The 9812-nt window shown below is 43.1% G+C and overlaps 1 pseudogene; it reads right to left on the reverse strand.

Annotated features, from left to right (window-relative positions):
• Positions 1-889: 889 nt before the first annotated feature.
• On the reverse strand, positions 890-1036 carry LOC138093344 (small nucleolar RNA SNORA70; annotated as a pseudogene).
• Positions 1037-9812: the final 8776 nt, after the last annotated feature.

Below are 9812 nucleotides of genomic sequence, written 5' to 3' on the forward strand. Positions count from 1 at the left end.
GACACTTTGCTGCCCAAGAACATTCGGAGCTAAGGAACCACCACAGTGTAATACCAGAACCTTGTATCCCACACCATGTCATTGCCTTGACTGAGGGTCCCAGTATGGACCCAAATGAGGGAAGTATATTTTTTTCTCATTGACTTCCTGCTTCTTGGGAACAGCAGGTTTGAGAAAATGAAGGTGACTAGGTGACTATATTGCTAGGTGTTCTCATATGACCCCTACCTCTTTAACTCCTCTCTCCTTCCTCTTCTCCCATCACAGAATGCCATATTGGCACTTGGTTGGTTGGCCTCAAATCCTGGTTTATTACAGTGTTTATGAGTTAACCTTTGCAAGTAGGTGAAGCTTAAATAGTTGGCAACCTCCCCCCCCTTTTTTTTCCTTTCCACCTACCAAATGAAAATTCAGTATTAAAATCAAAATTTCAAAGTCTTCCTCCCATACAGCTTTAATGTAAGAAAAAGTAGACTTTCATTTTATTTTAGACAGGAAAGTAGTATTTATTGGTGGGTGAGAGTAAGCAGGGGACGGCATCAAGGCTTTTGTGAATGCAGGGCACAACTGGGGATGTATTTGACCCTACAGCTCTCCATCTGGCATAAGCTACTTTTCTGCCCCCGACTTTTCAAATTCATCCACGTTAAACTTAGCAAAACCGCACTTCTTGGAAATGTGGATTTCTGGCAGCCAGGGAACTTGAACTTGGCCTGCATAGGGCCTCAGTCACCTGCTCCTTGTTCTGCAACTTGGTGCCAATGGACATTATGACTCTGCCAATGTGGACCCTGGCCACTGTGCCCTGGGGCTTTCCAAATGTACTGCGCATATCTGTCTGGAGCCTAGACTAGGGACAGCATGCCAGACATGAATGTCCACTGGAAAGGGCTGTCTCCAAGCTTCCTTAGGGCAACTCATACAAGCAATTGGCTTCTTGCATTATGCTATTGCATAAACACTACATTACTGTCTGCAGCCATTGCACAGCAGGCCCCCATGGGGTAAACAGGCAACCTACCTTTTAAAATGACATTCCCACCACCATCCCTGCCTAGTCCTAGGAACTAAGGATCTATCTAATAAACAACAATTTTGTTATACTGCAATAGCACCCCACTCCAGTACTCTTGCCTGGAATATCCCATGGACGGAGGGAGGAGCCTGGTAGGCTGCAGTCCATGGGGTCGCTAAGAGTCGGGAACGACTGAGCAACTTCCCTTTCACTTTTCACTTTCATGCATTGGAGAAAGAAATGGCAACCCACTCCAGTGTTCTTGCCTGGAGAATCCCAGGGACGGGGGAGCCTGGTGGGCTGCCATCTATGGGGTCGCACAGAGTCGGATACGACTGAAGCGACTTTGCAGCAGCAGCAGCAGCAGCAGCAGAAAAAAAGAATATGTTAAGACTTTCAGTCTACTTAATACTTCAGACCAGGTTTTGGGCATCCAGCTGTCTTCATTTGCAAGGCATCACATATTTTCATATTCCACAAATGGGGCTATTGAACAATGATGAATGAATGAAATACAATGCAACTATTTTTAGTATAATAATTGTAATTAAAGGGCAGTGGAATGATAATCTTGCCCAAGCATGTCTAAGATCTCCTTTCCATTTTCTCAAAACAATACTTTCCAGGTCTGACTGCAGAGACTTGTTGCTTGTTTCCCTTCTGGTGAAGAATAGGTAACACGACATTCTTTCTAAACCAAGCGAACTTGTGGTTTTTGGCTAGACACAATCCTCTTTTCTCCGTTTCTCCATTTGCACATTCTGGAGGATGAAATTTTCTTTTCATACATAGTGATAAATTGCCATAAACCAAATTAGTTTCTTAGGAAAGTAACCCTATTATCTACCTATAGTTTTTTCTTAGCTTGAGATGATTTGTTATGATTATTTAAGAGGCAGAAAGCACACATAATAATAACACTTCCATAGTGGGTATCATATGCCAAGTGTTATTCTAAACACTTTCTGTATAGTGACTCAACCCAACACATTCCACAAAACAACTCTAGAGATGACATTTTTAAAATTTGTATTTATTTGGCTGTGTCAGATCTTCATTGCATCATGCAAGATTTTTTCTTGTGGTGCAGGGATTCTCTATTTGCTGCACATGGGCTCTCTAGCTGTGGCACCAGGCTCCAGTAGTTGCAGCATGTAGGCATGTGGGATCTTACTTCCCAACCAGGGATAGGAACCCGCATCCCTTGCATTGCAAATTCCTAACCACTGGGCCACCAGGGAAGTCCCTTTTTCTCATTTTATAAAATCAGGAAGTTGATGCATGGAGAGTTAAGCCCTAGGTTCCTAGCAGGTAAATGGCGGAGCCAGAACGCAAAACTGGTATTTGGCTTGAGAATCTCTGCTCCTAATCCATGTGCCGTCCTCACAGCAGCAACCCAGGGATCTGACCATTATCCTCATTTTATGGGTGAGGCCGCTGAGGCCAGGAAAGGTGAAGTTACTTGCCCAACATTGCAAAACTGGTAAGCAGCTGACCTAGGATTCAACCTGGGCTCAAGCCTCTTTGGTTCCAATGTCTGTGTTCTTTCCATCCCTTGAATTGCACTACCTAGGCTACAGTCCATGGGGTCGCGAAGAGTCGGACACGACTGAGCAACTTCATTTTCACTTTTCACTTTCATGCATTGGAGAAGGAACTGGCAACCCACTCCAGTGTTCTTGCCTGGGGAATCCCAGGGATGGGGGAGCCTGGTGGGCTGCCATCTATGGGGTCGCACAGAGTCGGACACAACTAAAGTGACTTAGAGCAGCAGCAGTAGCAGCAGTACCTTTTGGGCTTCCCTGGCAATGGCACCCCACTCTAGTACTCTTGCCTGGAAAATCCCATGGACAGAGGAGCCTGGTAGGCTGCAGTCCATGGGGTCGCTAAGAGTCGGTAACGACTGAGCAACTTCCCTTTCACTTTTCACTTTCATGCATTGAAGAAGGAAATGGCAACCCACTCCAGTGTTCTTGCCTGGAGAATCCCAGAAACGGGGGAGCCTGGTGGGCTGCCGTCTGTGGGGTCGCACAGAGTCGGACACGACTGAAGTGACTTAGCAGCAGGTGGCTCAGACACTAAAGAATCTGCCTGCAATGCAGGAGACCTGGGTTTGATCCCTGGATCAGGGAAGATTTCCTGGAGAAGGGCATGGCAGCCCACTCCAGTATTCTTGCCTGGAGAATTCTGTGGACAGAGGAGCCTGGCGGGCTACAGTCCATAGGGTCACAAAGAGTTGGACACGACTGAGTGACTAACACTTCACTTTCACAGTGCTTTTTATTCCTACTGTCCTTTTAAGTATATCTGGCTTCTAAATTTGTGTGGACTAGGGTGAAAATCTAGCCACTGTAAAGAACTTTTTCCCCATTAGAAAGTGATTTCAGACCTCCAAAAGCTCACCTTATAATTGACTACCTGCAATTCATTACATCTGAAAATTATGGATTGAGATTAGGAAATAAAATTGTAAAGTATCAGGTGCCACACGCAGTCTTTTGAAAAGGTAGACAAACATTCCATTTTGTTTCTTAATCTACAAAGGGTCTATCAAGTTGGTTGCACTAGAAAAATACATTTTCTCTAAAACAAAACAATGAATAGAAAAACAAAAAATATATAAGTAGTACTTTTTTTCTTGATTAGTTACTATTATGCTTCTAGATTTCTTATTCTTTGCAAAGCAAGCAATAAGAGGCCATTAACTGCAAAGCAAAAAGTTCTCTCCCTCTCCAAGCTTCCCTCTCCAAGTTTCTATTTGCAAAAAAGTCCTTGGTGCATATTCAAACACACTGAGGGGAGTACTGTAGATGAGCTTGCCTGAATCTTAAGATAAAAGCTCCCTGGAAAAAAGGAGTCAAAACTGACTGTCATAGAACTCCATCATTTATATTTTCTTGTAAACATGAAGACCCAAAGGGCCTAATGTATGTTTTTATTTCTATTTCAGCAAATTTTCAGCTGAAGTGGGACTTCCATGTTCAGCATTTATTAGGCTTTTGCTGTGCTTTCAAATTTGCTATCATCTGTTTCCTGTGCATTACTGTTTTTGAGACCAGCTCAGCCAATGAGAGTCCTGCTTGCTCTCTCCTGCCTTGGTATGCAGAACCTGATTTATTGAACAGTGTTCTTCTCACAAGGTGCAGCCCATTTTTAAATATTTATCCTTTAAAGCAGCAACAACTTGTTTGAAAGAATAGGCTTGGGAATCCTTTGGTAAAGAAAATGTCCTTGGAAGGAAATACTAAATGAGTTATGTGTATATTTGAACATTTGCTTCACAGAACATAGAGGAAAAAATTGTAGGACTTTAGATTTAAGAATTTCTGTTACTTTGTGTTAAAATCATTTTGAATCTGGTAGATATATCATGTGTGTGTGCTTAGTCACGTCCGACTCTTTGTCGACCCTATGCACTATAGCCTGCCAGGCTCCTCTGTCCATGGAATTTTCCAGGCAAGAATACTGGAGTGGGTAGCCATTTTCTTCTCTAGGGGATTTTCCCAACCCAGGGATTGAAGCTGCTCCTCCTAACTGGACTTGTCAAATGGTTTTTCCTTAGTCTTCAGTCTCCTGGACTTGAGGGTAACACAAATGGATGGAGTTTAATGTTAGAAAAATAATTATCACAGTTAATTTGACGTATATTAAGTGATAAGTAAAACAGTATTTTGCTGCTTAGTAATTGGAAATAAATAGAGATTTTAAGCAAATATTCTAAATGACTTTAATTGACAGTGGTAGTTTTACCCAGATCAATCAAGTTTCATTTTTCAATTGTTCTTTTTGCTTTATTTTATCAAATACTTTAATACTTTAAAAATATTTTATTTAATATTTTCTATGTGCAAACACCATGCTAAACATTTTAGGCATATTATCTCATTTAATCTTCACATGCTAACATTATTGACCTTATTTTACCAATGCTAAAACAGAGGCTCAGAATGATTGATTTATCCCAGATGATGTGGCTAATGATGGAGCAAAGATCTGAGCCCATCTTTGTGAGACATGAAAGTACCTGCTCCTAGTTCTCAGTGAAACTGAAAGTGAAGTTGCTCAGTCATGTCCGACTCTTCGTGACCCCATGGACTGCAGCCTACCAGGCTCCACTGTCCATGGGATTTCCCAGGCAAGAGTACTGGAGTGGGTTGCCGTTGCCTTCTCCAGTTCTCAGTATCTACACACAATATCAATTGTGATCGTTTTTTCCTGGCACCACATTCATTTTAATAACTTTTAAACACATCCATTTATCCAATTGGTGTGGCAGACAATAAATATTTAAGTGTTAAGTGAGATACCAAAACAAGACACAGTCTCACCTATCTAGGAATTTATGGTCTTGTAGGGAGTATGGGTCAATAAAAAATTCATAGTCCTGTAAGACAGTTATCATAATAGAGAGATGTATTAAGTGCTATGAGAGTGAGGAATGGCCAAAATCTGCCTGGGGAAATGAGAAAGCTGTCAGAAAACAGCCTTGATTTGAAGACCGACTTGAAGGACACGGAGAGGTTTGTGGGCAGAGAAGAGGTGGACTGGGGTCCAAGGCAGCTTGGCTCCAACAGCTGGGAGCTGAGTTTTCCATGCTTTCAGATTCCTCTGGAATGTGTGCACTTACCTGAAATACTAGCCAGCTAGTTCATCAAGGAGAACAACATATCTTAGAGATAAGAGATATCCAGTTCTTCTGGCTTAATGTTCTATTAATCCTCTGTTTTCCTTCCTCTCTAATGTTTTATTCCAATGGCTCTCAAAGAGTGCTTGTTGCGCCACCAGCAGCTGCTGCATCACCTGGGAACTTGATTGAAACGTAACTTCCTAGACTCCACTCCAGGTTTAGGAATCAGAATCTCTGCAAGTGGAGTCCAACAGGGTTCTTCTTTTTTTAACTTTTTATTTCATATTGGAGTATAGCAGATTAACAATGTTTAGATTGTTTCAGATGCACAGCAGTGACTCAGCCATCCATATCCATATATCCATTCTCCCCCAAGCTTCCTGCCACCAATGGTTTAACGAGCCGTCCAGGTGATTCTCATAGGTGCTGCAGTTTTATATGTCTTCTCCTCTGTGTGTATTCTTTAGCACAGTAAAGGTGATTTCCCTAACAAACTGAAGTGTAGTGCCTCTGTTTTGTTCACCCCTGCACATCTATCACCCAGGCCAGCGCTGGAAACATAGTTGCTGCTGCTGCTGCTGCTGCTAAGTCGCTTCAGTTGTGTCCAGCTCTGTGCAACCCCATAGACCGCAGCTCACCAGGCTCCACCGTCCCTGGGATTCTCCAGGCAAGAACACTGGAGTGGGTTGCCAAGTAGGTATTCAATAAATGTTTGTGGAAAGAACGGATGAATAATTTAAAAATGAATCCCACAACTCCCAATATCCTTAGAAGAGCTAACTTAATTGTACCACAATCTCAATGTCTGATCAGAATGAGTAAGGGCAGAAAGGGAGAGGCCTTGGGAAGGAAAGAGAATTAACATCTGCCCAGGGAGGGACTTTTTAAGCTGCTCTCTAATATCTTCACAACAACTCTGGGAAGCAGGTGTCATCCTCACCCAAAAGATGAACAAGCTGTGGCTCGGAGAGGAACTGTTCCCAGAGTCACAGGTGCTGGTGGTGACACAAACCCAGGGTCCTCTTGTTCCAGAGACCTTACCTTGGTGTTCTCTCTGTGGCACCTCTAACGACCACTAGCAACCTGTGAGGGGACAAAGAGAGACAGAAAGCCCTGAAGGGAAAGACAAACATAGTTTACCACAATATTGCTGGTCCTCATCACCATCACCTCCACATTGTTCAAGCCACAGAGCTAAGGAGAGTCTTTCCCTATCAGCAGCGTGTTCTTAGGCATGTTATACTATAGTTGGTCTCTTCTTCAGAAGCCTCCTTCTCACCCTTGGCCCTGATGTCACACCCTGGAGACATCAGTTTGCTGATCTGTCCACGTCTGGGCTGGCTGAGATTTCCCAGGCTGGGTCAAATTAGGCTTCTGGCGCCACTCCTGATGCTGCTTTTCACGAATTCCTTTACATTTCGGTTTTGCAATCACATTACCCCTGGAGCCTAAAGATTTGGGTTCCCAGAAGTAGCGTCTCTTTTTTTCTTCCTTCTCTACCCTTCAAAGGTTTCTTCCATTCTGTGAGATTTGCTGATATTTTCATGACTCTCCAGCTGGCAACTCCAGCCGGGGCCCTGAGTCTCACTACAGCATCCATCTACCTGCTGGATGTTTCACTTAGGTATCCTGCCTTCACTTTAAATGTACCATATTTGACCCTAACCCTGAACCTGTCAATTTATCCTCCAACTTTAATCTCTCTCCCAAACTATTACTGTTTTTGCTATAGGCACCACCTTCTCCCAGGCATCAGGCTTTTAAAACCTACCCATTTGAGTACTTAGCCTTTCCCTTCCGTTATGGTTTCTTCTCCATCTCTCTTCCTTCCTTCTTCTCCCTTTCTTCCCTCCTTCCCTTTCTCTCCTATACCTCTTTCCACAAATATTTATCAAGTACTTACAATGTGCTAACCCAAGCATTGTCTTTGCCTTCCTGGAGCCTACATTCCAGAAAAGAAAAAAAACCAACAAGCAAGAAAATAAAACTGTAGTTTGTGATATGTACAATGAAATAAATACACAGGGGGCTAGGTAGAGAATAGGGGGAAGGGTGTCCAGAAAGAGTCTCCTTCATTTAAGCTGAAACCTTGAGGAACAGTGAACATGGGAGGCTGGGGTAAGGCCACTGCTGATGCAAGGCCCTGTTGGGAGCCAGAGCTTAATGAACTGGCGGGAGAGTGGAGGAGCCAGGACAGACATGGGTGGGGGCAGGTCATGGAGGAACAAGAGAATAAGAAGGAGTATGACTTCATTCAAAGGGAGCCTTCAGAGAGATTCAGATTCACAAGCCAAGTGGCCTAATCTAACTTACACTTGGAGGAAGTGTGGAATGGGCTGCAGTCTTTTGAGCTGCTCTCTGGAGGAAAGAGTTGGAGAAATACAGAAACCTGGGAACTGACTTTTATCTTTCAGTGTCTTCCAAATAGAATGCCATATTCTAATTAGGACTGATACTCTCCCTTCCATCAGAAGAATGATGAACCACTCAATAGTTATGTCTTAGAGGGAGAGGTTCTTGGGCATTGGTAATAGGCAACATCAGCAACAGTAATAGAAAAGCTTACTGAATGTTACCATGTGCCTGTGATATGAATACTTACACACATGTTTTAATGTTTAATGCTGTAAGGAGTATATGATTATCTTCATTTCACAGATAAGGACAGAGAGGTTAGTTAATTTCCCCAAAGTCACACAGCTGTTAAGGCAAAAAAGAATAAAGAGACCATTTCCAAATAAACATGGTCAGTCTTTGTTTCTTGCTGTTTTCCATATTCACTGTAGAAAATTCAAATTGTACAGAACTATACAAAATACAAAGTTAGGGTTCCCTATAATCCAGCCCCTAAGGTATGAGGCGGGTCTATCACCAAGGTTTTACCCCTAGCAGGGCTAATCCTTTATGTTGGCAATGCTGAGAAGCTCTCCAACACAATCCCCAAGTCCTCGGAAGTGGCTGTTTCTCTCTCAAGCTGGTTTAGAAACCAAGGGACATAGAGCCACTTTCTTACCATCTCTGCTGCAGGAAGTGGACGCCAAACTGTTCTGGTTCCAGAAGGAACCACACCCGTTTGGGGTGAAAGAACTTCAGTAAGTTTACATCACTGCTTAGAAAGACAGGCCAAAAACAGCAGAAGAGGACAATGAGCGATTCCCTACACCAAAACCCAACAAGAAGAATTCAGAGGTGAAATTGCGTTGTTTACTTCTCCACATTTTCACGTCTCATTAAGACAGATCATTTAGGTTTCCTTTGTAACAACAACTATAACTTCAGCAGGAAAATTAATCGCAACAAAATGATATTCTGGTGTCATTTATAATTCCAGTAAAAGCCTGGAGGTGTTCACATTTCTAAACCCTACAGAATAAAAGGCAGTTTTCCAAGCGGGGGTAGGCCACACTAACTGTTGAAGAGGAAAAGTAATTAGCATCCTGTGTGAATTATCTTGTCTTTTTTTAGGACCGGAAATCAAATGGGAAGGGTTCCCTCCTGTTCCAAGTGAGTTCCAGAAGAATTACTCATGCTCCTTAACCTATGAGTCACACAGGAGTCTAGGAGAGTGTTTCCAAAACAGGCCGACAATAAGATAAACAGAGCAATTGATATGTGACAGTCTGGAGGGGCAGGACTGCAACTGACCAAAGCAAGTGACTGAGTCTAGAGCAAGAGGACAGTCAGCCTAGGATGCCTGAGCTTCCCTGGAGAATCTGTGGACAACCAGACCTCAGCGAACCAAATCAGAGCATTTCCTGAAAATGAACGTCCGCCCCGAGGTTTGTTTTTGGATCCTTTTTTCAATTTCATTGACTCAGTATCATGGAATTATAGCATCTTTCTCCCTAAATGACTCCAGGGGCTGACTGCCACCACACTGCACTGCTGGCTTTCCAAAGGCTTTGGCTATCAATGCGTTTTGACATCTCACAGCACAGGATATTAATCATTTTGGGACTCTGGGCCTGTTCCCAGTGTCCATATTTGCCATTGTTGATCTGCAGCCAGAAATATAACTCCTAAATGACAAAGGCTTTCCCAAATTGAAATATAGAGTCATTGCAAAAGCTCCACTTAGGAAATAACCAGCATCGTGCTGGACTGTCTCTTGGGCACATAAAGGATGAGCTTCCTCTCTGCTCCCTCTAGGAAGCAGTCCGAAGCCAGGTC

Source organism: Capricornis sumatraensis, chromosome 16 (genome assembly GCF_032405125.1).
Source record: "Capricornis sumatraensis isolate serow.1 chromosome 16, serow.2, whole genome shotgun sequence".
Lineage (NCBI taxonomy): Eukaryota > Metazoa > Chordata > Mammalia > Artiodactyla > Bovidae > Capricornis > Capricornis sumatraensis.